This window comes from Ciconia boyciana, chromosome 2 (assembly GCF_034638445.1).
Source record: "Ciconia boyciana chromosome 2, ASM3463844v1, whole genome shotgun sequence".
Lineage (NCBI taxonomy): Eukaryota > Metazoa > Chordata > Aves > Ciconiiformes > Ciconiidae > Ciconia > Ciconia boyciana.
Window position 1 is genome coordinate 46,439,282 of NC_132935.1, and position 16,464 is coordinate 46,455,745.

A 16,464-nucleotide genomic window follows, 5' to 3' on the forward strand; every position below is an offset into this window, starting at 1 on the left:
CTTTCTGGAGGTGCAACAACAAAATGAACCTAAAGATGTGCTTTTCTACTTGGGTTCCTCCTTATATCTCTTGATTTACATGGAATATATTGCCACAAATTGTCTGCAATATATGACAAGCTTTTTCCTACTGTTAGTCATGAGCCAATATCTAGATATAAGGGAAAATTCTATGTGAAAACCAGCTATTTTGCCATTTCTTGTGGCAAATTTTAAGTTTGGTAGGATCCTTCTACAGCTGCAAAGTCTCTCCCTTTCCCCACTTAAGACACTACACTGCACAACAAATAATTAAGATAAATTATTTGAAACATCTCTCTAAACAAGCCTATGGGAGAATATGCTAACTGGTCTTTATGAGTGAACACTAACAGAGCCATGCTAAATATTCAGACTATCACTAGAAGGATTAGGAAATAACGTATGAGGGAAGAAATGAAGAAGCAAAAGCAGCAAGGGACCAGTTTCTAGTTTACTGTCCAGAAATATGCTGGAATATGCACAGAAGAGTTACAAAACAAGTGCTGTTGACAGTACAAAGGGGAAAATAAAGCCATTAGAAACAGTATAAATTGTACTGGCATGAATAATGTTTCTCCCCAGACTTCATTCTAGAAAAAAAAGGGGGTGGCATTAAGTCAGCAACCTCCATTTCTAAATAGGTTCAGTTAAATTGGTACAATTTTTGTTTAGATAAGGCCTCAGACTTACTGACTCTCTGGAACCCCCTCTTAGTCTTACCTCTAACCACTTTTTCCAGCCCATGGCAGGGAAAAATGTACCACAGGAGGCAGAGCCAGACACCAGTAGTATCGTAAGAGCCTCAACCAAGAGTGTTTCAGCAAACGCAGGGCCAGAATCCACCCTTGCTCACAGTGAGCAATTCATTTGATTGGGACTACTTAAAGAGGCAATTCTTAAGATGCCAGCTTACTGACACCTGACAGCCATCAGCCTGCAGTGCCTAAGCTGCTATAAAATATGAGTCAGTCAATGAATTACATGTTTTTTGGAACATAAGAGTAATTTAGAACATTCTATTCACATTTCTGTGTATGGATCATTTAACCTCATGGGTGGGGTTTTTTTATTATTTTAACTAAGCATATAAAAGGAATAAGAACACAAAAGTTCTTAGCAGTATCAGGAAAAAGTAAAAGACCATTTTTTACAGGGTTATGTCCATATTCTAAGTAAGGGCAAGAAGCTCTTTTGACTTCTGAGAAAATATAGCCTTAATTATACAACCCAAAACTGACAGCATACTTTTCTTAAAATTCAAAATACAGGATTTTAAACAGTTGATGGCTAATTTTAGCTGATGTTAGAAGTTCAGGTAACAATTGAGAAAGCTGTTTCTGTAGTATTTCTGGGTTTATAGCTAGCTCAAATATCCATACACTTCACAGCCTCATTTCCATGGAAATTTTTTGCGGAAATAAATACGCTACACTTTGGATGAGTGTTTCTTCTTTCAGTTTGATTCTTTCAGTGAAATAGAAACAGCCAAAAAATCAAAGATTCCTAATGGGATATAGAAAATGCCACTAAAAATATCAAGTAGCAACAAAACTCTCAGAGGCCAAAGAACTACTAAACTGCAATCAATTTATGCAAAAGGCTGTACAAATATGCCTGAGGACACAGGTTCTTGCAGTCAGAGGTAGGTGGATATGAGCCACCTAAATCCAAAACATTGACAAAAAACCCTGCCTAAACCTGAGGATGGCTAAAGTTGCTGGAACCCTTCTTACCTGACATGAAGCACACCAGGTTGCAGGAGATTACTTCTACAAAAGTGCAAGATTGCCAGAATCTGGGTTGATCAACACCTTTGCTGCTGAATATGGTCATGATTTAGAAACAAGGTGTTTCTCAGTTTACATCCTTCAAGGAAACAAATTCAACAGGTGCTTTCAGAACAAGCTCAGCACACACTGATAAACTGCGGTCTCCACAAAAAGCCCATTGTGGACACCGTGTTTAAATGGAGCAGTAAGAGGAATTTGTGTCATTGACATCTTTGCGCTTCTCATTCAACACCAGGTTAATAACATACAGGTTAATAACATACAAGTGGGCCTGGAAGCAGGATTCCTCCCTCCCAACAGAGAGCCCTAAGCACTAAGCAACAGAGTCACACTGCTTTTTGCTCACTCTGGTTCAATGAATCTCATGGTCCTTGCAAGCAGCTGACAGTGGCACAAACAGGAAACTACTCCAAGTCATCCTGTCTCGCACCTGGTAGAAGGACATCTTTTTAGGGCGAGAGCTTAAGAAGAGGATTTGATTCCTCCTTCCCCCTCCATACAGACTAAGGAGAAGACAGAGCCCACGTCTCCCCCATCCAGACAAGCACTCTAACCTGCAAGCTTTCCCTCCAGTCACACCATGGAAGAGCAGTTGACTGCTTGCTTTTGCACACTTCAAAGAGACTGCTGGCTCTGGATTGCGGCTAGATAGAGGAATCTTCCCGCAAACCCTGCTGAGGCTTGGTGATGGCTATGACTTCAAGCACATCCTAGCTAAAGTTCAGTGCTCCCTCCTGGCTCGCTCTAGACAGCTGGCTATTCAGTGTGAGGGTTTTCCGACTCATCCTTATGAATCACCACTTTTTGGTGTACAGACTAGTGTACTTAGACGGATGGTTTCCCATCTGGTGAGAAGATTGCTGAGCTCATCAGACATAGCATTAATTAACAATGTGACAGTTACAAACTGTTCTGGAGCAGTAAGCAGCCCTTCACATTTGCCTTGCTTTCTGACTGACTCTTTCCCTGATGAAAAGGCACCGGAACGGCACGTTATTGGCATCCTCTGTTTTATTGGGATGACGGTCCTCATGTACGTCAACAAGAGATTTACATGGCAGGCCAGCATGACGCTGACATTCTGAATCGCCAGCAACCTCATCTGGTTTTTGCAGGGTCTCATAAAACCAGCATGTGTGCCCATAAACTCAGAAATGCCATCGGCGCCATGGAGGAAGTTGCCACTCAGGCAGTTACCTTCATGTGATCTTCAGGGTTGCAGAGCTGAATGTAATTTTCATCAGACCAGGCTCAAAAATTCTGACAGTGCAGTCTGTGCACAAACCAGAGGAAGGGAACCTAGAAGGTAAGACGTCAATAATCATTGAAAGATTAAGTGACCAAACAGCAACTAATTTAAGCAAGTTAGGAAATTAAGGTCACCCACTTTGATCTTGTATTTGAATATTTCCTAACCTCCTCTATAGTTCTGCTTTGGCTCCCATCACACTTTTCAGCAAATACTCCATAGAGGCCTCACTGTTCTCCATCCCTGAGCTTGACACTGTGCTCCATGGTGAATTAATGTGGCATCCCTGCTGGACGTGCTGGGCCTGCCACTCCAATCAAGAAAAAAGATTAGATAATGCAGCCACTAAACCTAGCAGAAATCTGCTGAAATGATTCTGAAATGCTCCTACCGTCTACACTGCTCCCTGCCACGTCTCCCCACCCTCTACTGTCATTTTCTCCTCTCTTTTATAAGAGGAAATGGATGCTAAATCAGCAAGTTAGGTTCACTCCTTAACATAACAATTACTAACAATACACCTTTTCCCCTTTGTTATAAATGACTTTAGTGTGTAATTCAGCCAAATGAGAACACAGGCACCACTTATACACGCTGTCTCCATCCTTTTGTGTAGCTGCATTCACCAGCCTAGAGATCTGCAAAACAACAGCTTTTTCCTTCCACTCTGGCGGCATCCATAGCTCTTCTTCTGCTACTACCTCTCTTCATCGCCAGGAAACCAGGACCCCAGGAAATGAACTGTTGCAGTCAGAGGAAGGATGAGACTTCAGTCATTCAAGATGCAGAAGACTAGAGCTTAACCTCCAGTTATTCCACAGATATGGGGTTTTTTTCTGTGAGGTTGGCCAAAAAAACATATTTAACTCTATTTCCTACTTATACACCAAACTCTATTTGAGTTAAAAGACTGTCCTTAATTTCTTCAGCTATATAAAACATGCCCTGTTAGGTCACTCCAGCAATGGTGGAGCGCACCATTGCACAATCACCTACAGCACCCTTAGGCTCAACATCAGTCCCAGTGACAAAACCCAGTGACACCCTCGATAACCCCTTTCTAGTGCTTTGCACTATACCCATCCCACTTGCACCGTGCCTACCTCACAACCATAACACGTGGCACTACCTGACTCACACCGCTATTTGCTAGCCCTGTAGTACAGGGGGACCCAGGGAGCATGAAGGGAAAATGTGAGCCAAAGGAAAGTGTGGGTCAATCACCTTCCAGACTCCCACCCCAGCCTAATGATACCCCTACCAGGCAGCTCACATAGGAGAGAGGAGGCAATACCTTCCTCCATAGGCTTCCTGTGCCTTAATGACTGCATGTCCTTTCCCAAAGACTTTGTACAGGGTTACAGAAGCAGGGCCTATAGGTATTTACCTTGTTTCCTTAATGTATTCTCAAAGGCTTGGATGTCCTCTCCTTGTAGGGAGCCCACAGAGCTAGATGGGATCAGGAGGACTCACCAACACCCATGGACATGGCAAAGCCCAGATGGAGAGTGAGAGCAATGGAGAACTTCCTCAGAATATTATGTGTGCATATGCACGGGGGATTGGGAGTGAAGACCTTGCCTCTGGAAGTCACACAAAGCACCGGACAAGGGAAACAGCCTTCCAGCCCACCCTGACCTGCTTTGCAGCCAGGCAGCTCACAGGGAGTCTAGCTTACACTACCAAAATCCTGATATGTCAGCTTTGCAAAAGATGGGAAATATCAAGAGAAGTCTCTTTGGCCATGGCTCTGCACAGGTGTCGTGTCAAATCTCTATGCCAACAGCATTTGTCTCTAAATCTTGCACAATCCACTCAAGAAAGACACATGCTCTCTGTTCTTCCTGGGCAACCTCCAAATCAAAAGCAAGGAGTGACCATCCAGGCTCTTGGGCAGATGACCTGGAGCGAATAGCACAGAGGTCCTCCTAAAGCCCACCCACAGACAGAATAGGAAGGAAGAAGGGATGCCCTACTCTGTCCTGCCTTGTGGGGACTCCAACACTTTGGGCAGAGGAGCCACCACAGTGGCTGTGGTGCTGCTTGCAGGACACAGAAGAAACCGCAGAAGGGCTGTTGGGAATTTGCTACAAGGCTTGATGGCGATCTCCAGCTCCTGCCAGCCCTCCCAGCTGTTTCACTCCAAATCTGATTGTTTGAAACTCGTCAGCAGGCTGAAGAGGTGAATTTCACACAGCCTAGGAATACCAAGTGATGTGGATGTGCCAGTGCGTGCATAGTTTGGGCCCTAACTGACACCATGATAATTATCTCTAAGAGCTGAATAACTATCTATACAAATTAGGAACATTTGGGGCATAATCACCCACTTGGAATAGATCATGAGAACATGTTTTTCTGAGGACCCAACTCTCAGGTGAATACATGCGCTGCAGACACTGGTGTGTCCCTAGTTTGTTCAGATTTCAGGTCCTATGCTTCCAATTCATTTCAGAATTTAGTCAAATTTAAAGGCCATCGAAAGGCCTTCCAGTTCATTTGAGGGAGCAAGTCTGAGGTTCACAGGTGACCACATTTTCTTTACATGCATACTGTGTAATTTTAACTCCCTCTTGACTTACTATGTTGCAGATTCTATTATAAAAAAAGAATGTTCATTATTAAGTGATTTATTACTATATTAAACATTAAAAGCTGCACTGAAGTCCTTGAATGATTGCTAATTTACACCAGTGGGTAGTCTTGAACTTACAGTATCAAGATTTTAAAAAAGCTTTATTTTATTTTTATTTCTGTCTGGCTGAACTGGTGTGGGGAGGGAGCAGTGTCATTGCTCTTTGGCAAGACTCTCTCAGCTTTGTATCTGTTCTCATGAAGCTTCCAGTCAAGTTTTTGCAAACTCAGACATTTAGTTACTGTGGTTTCAATACGCACCTCAGCCTATAGATGCACAGCTGAAGAAACCACCAATTCCAATTCCCTGGTAGCTCACCTATCATCACTAGTGTAAACCAACCAGCCTTTCCTCCACCAGCAGCCTAAATTCCCCAAAGCACTGTTTCCAGATGGGGAAACTGCCTTCACAGACACCTGTTACATCTCATAATATCAGATAGCACAACATGTGTAATTCTACCTCAGACTCATCCTACAACTTTGTGAGTCATACTACATTTCATGTACCCAGTGAACTAAAGCAAACAAACAGGAACTATTTGTATTCTTATTTACGCCAGGGCTTATAATAAACCCCTTTGGAAACACTTCCGAACAGGTAGCAGCCGGCACACAAGTTTTGCCAAGGATTTAAACTAGTCTTTACCTGTTGCAGCTGTTGGGAAATTTCTAGCTGTTGCTAGAAGTGTACTTGTACCTGCATGCTGGGATTGGGAGTGTGAGCAGGTGTTTGCAAACCACAGTTATATTGCTAACCATGCTTACTGTCTCAGACTCAATACTAATCATACTAGCAATGTCTGGTACCTGCAATATCTTGCTGCAAAGATTTTCATTCAATTTGTCTTACACCAGTGATCAGAACTGCTCTGAGCTATAAAGCCTCTCCAGCTAATTTCTGTGTGCAGCACAATGCTCCTTACCCTGAAGGCCCTTTAAGATTTGACCCCTTTCACTGTTTTTCCTGCTGTCAGCCAGGACAGCAAAAGAAGAGGTGGTATGCGGGCTGAAAAGCCTAGCAGTCCTCAATCAGCCCTTTGTCTTTCATGACCAGCTTTTTATCCAGGGGCAACAGTCTTTTTCCATTACCAGTAAAAATGAACCCCCCAGTAGGGGTGATGAAGAAACAATAAAACTAATCATTAAGCAGGCCTGCTGAGAAGTGAATTCCAGTCCCAGGTCAGATGTAATTGCATTCTGACACTGAAGCAATGGCCTGGTCATTTATATTAGCAATGTCATGTTTCTTTTTATTTATTTGTCTCCATTCTGCTCTCCATCCCCATAAAGAAAGAAATATAAACATGTAGATCAATGAAAAGATGTACGTAGAGATCAAAATATACATACTGTCCCGTGGTGTACTTTGCAAGTTTTTAAAATACTCTCTTTTTAGCCAAGATCAATTGTGGAAAAACTAAAAACAAATACAGCATTTTGGAAAATGATGAGCAACTGTAAAAGGGAGATTTAGTAAAAATTATGGTAGTGTCATGGCCTATTACCAAGGAAAACCATGTACACAGGGGAGGAAAGACAAATTTAATCATGCATATAAGCACACAAGATACATATGTGTAGCTGTGATTTTTGAAACTAAGGAGATTTAGATACCTACCTTTGAGTAATTACAATAGAAATACACCACTTTCGAGTTCAAGTACAGCACATGGATGCACATGGCATACACACACATCCATGAATATATTCCTGAAAATACAACTATCTTCAGGTCCCGTTCCTCCCCTGCCACCTTCCTTTTACTGCTTTCACTGTTAATGATGTTTTGCCCTGGTCTGCATCCTCAGCCTCCTCCCCCACTGTTTTTTGCCCAGCCTCCCAGCCAGCCTCCCAGCCTGAGACTCTTCCTTCAAGAATCTAAACAAGATGCCTTTGCATCTGACTGAACACAATGGGCCTCTCTTCAAAGCCAAGCAACATTTTTCCTATCATTGTTTGCAGGGGAAGAGTCACTCTGCACTCTGCTCAGATATTACGGTTGCACAAGCCTTATTAGCTTACAGGTAGATTTGCTGTTGTAAGAGGGTTTGTACAACTAACAAGATGGGTTAATCCCTTCCTAGGTCCCTCAGCATTTGTAAGAAGTTTTGTAATTGCTTTTTAAATAAAATTCCCTGACCTTGGAAACTCACTTGCAAGCCAGCTCAATCCTCTGGCTTTTTTCCCTTCATATAGCTTTTATGACCTCTCCTATCTGGATATCAAGCCCTTTCTCAGAAGTATCTTAGTCCAATCCTCTTGATGCTATCCAGAGCTAAAAGCCCTCAGCATGTGCTTTGGACTCAATCCCTACCTGGCTGCTGTGCTCAGAGGGGCGTTGATCAAATCTGGTAACAACAAATCAGGGCCCAGAAAATGCATTTGTACAACCTGGAGTTGTTCCATCTAATTGCAAGCAGGCTTTCACAACTCATTTACTGAAGAAAACTTCCTTATCAGGTGAGGACGTGACTAACTTCCACCCAGATTTCATGTTGTGGTTCTTATCAAAAACACTTGAAAAGATTTTTCCTTTATCCACGGAATCAGCTTTCAAAACTTGCTTTATTGAAAGCCACAGCATGGCACGATGACAATTTTGCCTAGTATTTGCCATGCACTTCATGTTCTAGGATTAGCTGAGCTATGCCTGCTCTCGTGGCACAGAAGTGAAGCAGGCTAGCATAGGTATGCCACAGTTAGTTTTTTGTATTAAGCTCCGTGCCACTATGAGTATCCAGATACTACCAGTGTCCAAAGTAGATAGTTTAACAACTCATTTATTCCCAATAGTTTCCAACCTTGTGAACATTAATCATTGTCAGGGCAGGCACTCATTCCCTGTTGCATTTGTGTGTCCACATTGGCTTTTTTTAGATACCTGTGGTGAATTTCTTAAAAGTCACCCATGGATGCCAGGCTGAAAACCTCTGTGATGCTCTAGGACACTCCAGCCCTCTCTGTGCAGACAAGCCGTAAGAGCCAGGGTGTAACGCCTGGGTTCTGCTTCCACCTCTGCCGCTGAATTGCTGGACAAATTTGAACAAATCACATAACTTGTGCCTACATTTCAGCCTTTCATCTAATGTATATAGGGGAGTTCTCTACTTCTCTAGGGTATTCTGTGGTCTAATAAACACTTAAAGGGTGGGCTGGATCAATGTGTAACAAGGTGGAAAGGACTGGGACTTGCATCTAGAACTATTAACCTACAGAGGATCTAAATCACATTAAAAGCTACAGGGATTTCATTCCCCGGAAAGTAAGCGTCTAAAACATACCCAAAACATTATAGACCTTACTGAAATGTAATTAAATAGTAAATATTATTATAGTAATAACTTAGCACTTTGCTTTCCAAGACTGAAAAAACATTTTGGTAAACTCTAATTAAGACTCAACTCATGAAACACAACCTCTTTGCAGTGGATAGCAATATATGTATAATGGTGTGCAGCAACATGACCCAACAGATTACAGCAGGAAAGCAAGGAAAATACCACATCCAACCTGCAAGTTCAGAGGGAATTAGGTAAATGGAAGGATCCCAGGTGGAACTGGGATTAGGGCAACTTGAAGTAAATTAACTCTACTGCCAGAGAAACAATTACAGAACACTTAAGACCAGTAATTGTGAAGAAGCTTTTTAATATCTTTTCCGAAAAATAGTACCCACATCAGCAGTGTTCCCTACATCCTATTGAGACATGAGTACTGACTCAGGTGAGGATGTGTCACCTACAGAGGAAGGAACTACTGCTGACTGCAGCACTTGAGGGCTGCAAGAACTACCCCAGCCCCACCGAGACGTCAGGACGATGCTAGGCAGCGAGAGCCTCTTGCACAAGGCACTTCACAGGATCCTCTCTCTTCTTTATATCAAGCTGCCCAGAACCTTTTTCTCCTGTAGTCCCACATATCTCAAACTTGAGCAGAGGAATTTAATTGCAAACAGGCTCCGTTCCTCTTATATCCATAACTATAAGCTGCTATTATATTTTATACCTTCCATAAGTAAACTACATTCATTTTCACCAATTATTTTCCCTTAATCTCTATGCCCTTCCCTAATCTTGATAAAAATATTTGAAACTTTAAATGCATTTCATTTTCCAGTATTTGTCATTAGTGCAATGAGATTAGTGGTTTTCCTAAAATTGCAAACGATATCTTAAACTCCTTTTTCTTTATACTTTTTGTTTTTATTTTATATACAGCTAAGTCTGTCAGGTCTTGATTCAAAGCTCTTTGAACCCAGAGAGAGTCAATTCATTGACTTTTATTGCTTTTGTTCCATGCTCTTAAAGGTAGCATCAGAATATTTGGAGATAGAGCTGAATTTTTACACCCAGCCAACCTCCAAAGTCTGGGAAAGCCTGAGCTTGGGAATGACAGCACAAAAATTATTCACAGAAATGGTCCCATGTAGCCAGGAAAAGCTGGCAATTCCTTATACTCTCTTTCTCCAACTCATCTTACCCCAAAGAAAAGACTATTGGGAAGAGTCTCCATGTACCATATAAAATCTGTTTCATTTTGTGGACATCTCACCAGCATCTATATAGTTGTATAGAAACGGAGGGCAGGGTCACAGCACTAAGTTTCAGGTGGACACCAGGCACAGTGCAACAACCCTAGTACAATGTCAAAGCACCCACCCCATTTCACTTGCAGGCTACTCAGGCTATTCAGTGGTAGACTGAGCTCAGTGGAGTCATTTGAACTTCAAGATATGTCACGTAATGGATTATTATCACTCACACAAATCACTGAAAACCTCTCCTGTGACACTTGTGCTCTTACATAAAATCACTAAGCAGATGGAGGTTGGTAAAGGTTGCCTCTTTAGTCGGACCCTCTTCTCCCTCTGCTGCTGAATTCAGAAATGTCACCTCTAAAATTAATGTCCTCACACAACAGTCTCATACAGTGTCTGCTAAGCTCCCCTGAAGCCCTCGAAAATTCATATTAACATTACTGAGGAAAAAAAAGAAACAATCAACATGTGAGAGGGTTGTCCAACACTTATTGCCCTGAATTTAGGAAAACTGCAATTAAATGTACCAGCAGACAATCATGAACTTTCTAAGAGCTCTGAGAACAAACCTTTACTTATAAAAGCTTGATTACAGCCTTCACAATACTCCCAAAATCTGCTTTGTAGGACAGCTACTCCAAGGTTTTCTTGTCATTTATGGTTTTTATTAACATCCATATCAGCTTCAGCTCCCTGTGATGGACTGGATTTCCAGAAGCTCCACGTCATTAGGCTTGTTGAAGCCTATTGTACACAAGAAATTACTTGGATAAAAATGCTGGAGTCAAGACAGAAGGAAAAAACCTCCTCACCTCTTCCATCCTCCAAGAGATTTACAGACACTCAGTGTAAGAGCATATTTTACCAGTAGTTCTCTTACTCAGTAGGAAAAATAATTTAGTAATCCCATTGAACAAATGACACGTCTGATTGTCTCTGGGAGAGAAGTGAAGGAACCAAGAAACCTTGTCACACCATGTTTTTTAGGATGATGTTATTCAACCCCCACACCCTTGCCAGCAATTCCTCATGACTCATTCTCCCCTGAAAATGCTGTTATCGATCTTATATTGAGACAATGAAATTTGACTTATTTGGTGTCTGTTTCTGTTCAGTTGACCTTTCACAGAAGCCAGAAAACAGTATCTAGATGCATTTATAAAAACTGGAATGTAGTAAGAAGATTTTGGGAGAACTTATTATGGATAAGTATCATGAATAAACAGAGGGTAAAAGTTACTGAGGAACTGAGGTTTCTTCCAATTCTGCCTCTTCTGAGGAAACAGCAGAGTAAGAGGCTCTTCAGCCTCAGACAGAGAAAACTCCAGTTTCACTCTCAGTTATCTGTTAGGATCCACAAGCCCAAGTTTACTAGAATACTAAATGCTCCATCCCCAGCAGCTATGTATTACTCCACTGGGGATACCAACACGGAAAAGACAAAGCCTTTTTACTCTCCTTACACTAAGTACTCCTGACCACTTGAACCAGCTATTGCAGGTCTACCAGAATGGGCAATTTTAGAACATGACCTTGCTTGTACTGAAGGCAACAGTAACCTGATTTTGGTGTGAAGGCCCTTTGGGGAACAGCCTTGCTCAAAGAGAAGCCAGAGGGTAAATGTCACCAGAAGCATACTCCAAAACTGACTTCAACAGGGATGATGAAAAAGAAAAAATGAGGTCTTTAAGGCTAGGTGCTCTACCGAGATTTACTGGGAAGAAGGCAATCTGCTGAGCATCCCTGTACTCCTTGCCCAGCTCCAAGTCTTCAGCCCCGTTCTGAAAGAGCCAGGCTCCCTCAGGCCCTTTCTGCTGCCAGAGAGAGCTCTTGAAACCCCACTGGAGCTTGCTCCCTCTCCTACCGCACCAGGTTATTAAAGGGCCTGTATTCCTCTGCCTGCCCCCACAAACATAAATCCTCATTTTACATTGCCTTTCCTTTAACACTGAACATAAAAGAATGTACTTTTTATTGGAGTTTTATCTTTGCCTGGGCTTCTAACAACCCATACCGAATACTCTGTTATTATGGCCCCTTCTGGATTTAGAGGCATATAAGCTGTTTGTGCTTGGCTGCATACATTGGTATTTTTATGTTCTTACATATCTTTATCTGTACAGTATCTCTGAATACACTTAAAACTGTTTCAAAAAAACACCCTAAGACTTCACTCAAATAAAACTGTAGAAAAGCAATCTGCTACACACATATTTCCTCATCACTTGAACTTTCACGTTCAGCGAGGGCTGGAGTGATTAATTTCGGCCATTTGTTTTAATTTGGCCATTACAGTTAAAAGGCCATGCCCTAGATTTGGCCCTGTGAAGAGGTAGTTTGCTCCAGTTTAAATGGGTACGAGGCATAGCATTTTCACATCTTAGAAATGGTTCTCTCTCATCTTCTTTTTTTTTTCCTAATGTAAATTTTGCAATGCTAATTCCTTTCATAAGAGACGTAGAGATAAGTGGTGGTTTACAGTTCAACCTTCCCCTGGTACCCATAAATATTTACTGTTTCTTGCCCTGTTTCAAGGCGCAGATGAATTTCATCTTCCTGGGGGGGGCAGTGGAGAGGGAAGGGATGTGGAGGGGCGAACATCATCTTTAAAGTATAAATGTGAAGAAAACTAAAACAGATGCGTGGAGAGGAAAAGAGAAGCTGGTGGGAACACGGCGGGGCTGGAGCACATTTTCCCTGGGAGACGGCCGCGCTGCGAGCTTCCTCAGGACGCCCCGCGGGCAGGCGGCTCCCCTGCGGACAGCTTCCCGGGAGGAGGCGGGAGGCTGCTGCGGGCCGCAGAGGCAAGAGGTGGGCTGGGAACGGGTCCCCTCCCCAGCCAGGCCCCCGGCGCCGTCTGTGCACTGTCCCCTCTCCAGTTAAACCTCAGTCTCTTACAACCAGGGAGGAAAATGTCTCCTGGTCAGAAAGCAGAAGGACGGCCTAGCGCTGCTCCCTCGTCCAGGGCCTCGGCGGGGCTCTGCAGCAGGGCAATGGCAGCCCGCCCCAGCGGGCACCGCTGTGCGAGGACAGGGCTTTGCAGGCCAAGCGGTGGGCGGCAGCGGGGAGGAAGAGAGGGAGGAGGTGCCGGGAGGGAGAACGGGAAACTGTAACTCATTGTGGATGGGATGGACTGGCCGGGGTGGCCAGCGCTCACAGCCCAACACATCCATCAACCTGCCGAGCGGCCCGACAGGCTGGAGCCGCGGCTGCTCCCTCTCTCCCTGTGTCAGGCGTGATCCAGCCCAACTGCACCAAGGCAGCGCGGCCCGGCCAGGCGAGCTCCGGTCAGCGCAAGCCATCACAGCCCAGTTGGCTGCCCAGCAAGCTCAGACGCAGCTGGCCATGCACCCTGGGCTGCCTGTGGGGCTCAGCCCGCTGGCACCCCAGCTCTCCCACCGCCTAAGTGATCCGGAGCTTAATCCCCTTTCACTCCCTGCAGTTGCACCCAAGATTAATTTAACCCAGTGGTGTCCACTCACATTAAAAGCCCTGTTTGGTCTCGTATCACCTTTAAATCACCCTAACACCACTGGCTCCAGCAGCCCCCGAGTGTGTGAGGGAAGAGCCAGGCCCTCAGGCTTGCTCCAGTACTTCAAACGGGGCAAATCAAGTGCTCTGTTTTATTCCATTTTATGAGGTAATTTGGGTTAAGTTCTCGTATTTATTTTTGCAACCCTGCTGTAATGATGTTGCTCTCTAGCACAGGGCTATTAAATGCTTTCAGCTCTCTATTGATGACTTGCTTGGCAGCAGTGCCGCAGCCTGCCCCAGGAGCCACCCTGGCGTGGTGCAGCGAGGCTCCTGCTGCAGCGCTCCCATGGCCGCCACCGGCTCCTCTGCTCGGGGGCACTGCCCTTTCTGTTCGCTGGTGAGGCTGCGGCCGTAAGAGCTGCAGAAAGCCAAAATGCCCGGGTACAAGGGCAAATGTCCTTTGCAGCTTGCCCACCCACCCTCTACCCGGCTAATGAGACATTGGCACAGGATGTGAAGGCTCTGGCCTTGCTGTGGTGCTTGATACGGATCAGCTGCAACACCTCGCCGTGTCACAGGGCCTTAGCTCACAGCTCGCGCTCTAAACTTCCTGCGCTTTGTCTGCTTAAAGCAGAGCCAGAACACTGCTTTATTGATGAGGGCGGCACGAACGATTTGTCCAATTTCAAAGCTTTTGCTTGAAGGATTTCAGGACTTTTTTTAATTTTCTTTTTGTAGAGGCTGATTTAAATAAGCATTTTGAAAATATATGTAATAGCACTTCCTAAATGTATGCAATTTTCCCAGCATAGCGGGCCAGCTATATATGATACAAACCCATCTCTGATATATTTTCCACGTCATTTCCAAATTTTCATTGATCTTTTTGTTTTGTTGGAGCTCAGATGTCCTAACAAGCCCACATAAATTAATGGTTTCTATATTATTATTACTTATTATTCAGTAGTGTGGCTTTTATCCTAAAAGAGAAGATACAATGAAACATGAACAACATTTCTTTCATCTCTAAGAATCCCACTGCAATTTATAAGCTGAGGTCCTGCACTAGGAACACATCGATACTCAGGAGAGCAGTTAACATATTTTAGCTTTACATATGTGCCCACATCTTCCTGAAGTCAAAGGTACTTAAGCACACGATCAAAACAGGGAAGGGGAGCTTTTATAAGAATAAACCTCAAAATACCCAAAGTGCTTTCCTGCAAGTGTCTGTTAAAGGGCAATTCTAATGTCTTAGAATTATTCCACCATCACCAAAATGCGAAGAAGGAACAAAGTAGTGTATCAGGGGAGAAAGTGAAATGGGATCCTTTTTTCAAATGAAATGACAGGGGGAATTTTAGATGCGCAAATAGAATCATTCAAAGAGGAGTTCTGCCAGGAAAAAAGGATTACTACCCCTATACTTGAAGAAATACACGGTCAGGAGCTCAGTACAATATTCATCCAGAATTTGGAAGCTCTAATGGTACCATTTTAAGCTCTTTCATCTGTGCAACATCAGCTCAGGAGGGCTGGTACAGACCTAATGATGATTTCGTTGTGATGTCTATATTTTGATATAGCATGACTGTAATATATATTACCAGGGTAGGAGAAAAGGAGGAAGTACAGGAAATCTGAGAAATTCACATATCAAACCTGAGAGATTTGTACTGAAAGCACTTCTTGCAATATTTTAAGTGTTTTCCAAGAACCCTCAGCCTCTGATACCAAGCCAGTCCTGCCCTGTTCAGTGTGCTGGATCTGACGGGATAACATAACAGAATGATTCCCATTGCCTCCAATATGAAATACTATACGCATGATGCAAAAGGTGGCTCTCATGTTTAGGAATGAGCACACCTCTGCAGAGTCAGGCTCACCTCCAGCACTCTGATCTTTCTGCACATGTAATTAGCACTATCAGCCTAAATTTTCCTGCATGACCCCTCTGCATTCTGAGGACTGCATTTTCTATTCTCAGCACTCAATACAAGTGGAGAAGCTACAGCTGTCAGTAGCCAATTTAAAAAGTATCTTCAGAGCAATCAGCAAGGACAACTGTTTCTGCAGCAAGACAGGTGGGAAACCAATGGAAGAATTAGGTTTAGAGTGGTGTTGTTCCAGTTTGTTGTGTAGCTGCTGCATTCTTAAGAAATAACATCAGGCTTTCACTGGTGTCTGGAAAACATCATCTGCTGTGCAGGTACTCTCTCAGTCAGCTGTTGCAGGACAAAGGACAATAGTGAAAGATTACACATGATGTGTCACGCTGAAAGACTACTGTTCCATTAAACTTTTCCACTTCCAGCACTACATAATGTCAGAAAACACAGTGGGGAAAAAAAAAAAAAACATAAACCAAAAACCCAACAAATATCACCTAGAAAATGTGAAAGCATAAAGTTACACACTCACCAATTTAGCATTCTCATCAATACAGCAAATGTGCTAAAATTTATGGAAAGACTGAATAAATATACATAGAGAATTTAATCCTGCATTACCTCTCAGAGATGACCATACATATGACAACTTTGTTAAATCATGCATTGTTGATTAAAAGGTAGTAAAAAATCTATTAAAAGAGAAACATGTTTTCCTCAGAAAACCTCTTCAAAAAGTTTGGTGAAATTGCTGGCCTAAAGTGAACTTATTAAAGAATGAGTATAGGCAAGTCTTGAAAAATATTTAGGGATTAAAAACGCTTTACCAAAATGCCAGCAGTCACACAGCAGTATTTATGCTAGGTG

The 16,464-nt window shown here is 43.2% G+C and overlaps 1 long non-coding RNA gene across 1 annotated transcript in view; it reads right to left on the reverse strand.

Annotated features, from left to right (window-relative positions):
• The window catches only part of LOC140647663 (uncharacterized), a 45,194-nt gene that overhangs the window by 2,285 nt on the left and 26,445 nt on the right, over positions 1-16,464 (reverse strand). Inside the window, exon 3 of the long non-coding RNA XR_012040902.1 lies at positions 3,009-3,110. This is a non-coding gene — a long non-coding RNA (uncharacterized lncRNA). The remainder of the gene's footprint in view (positions 1-3,008; positions 3,111-16,464) is intronic.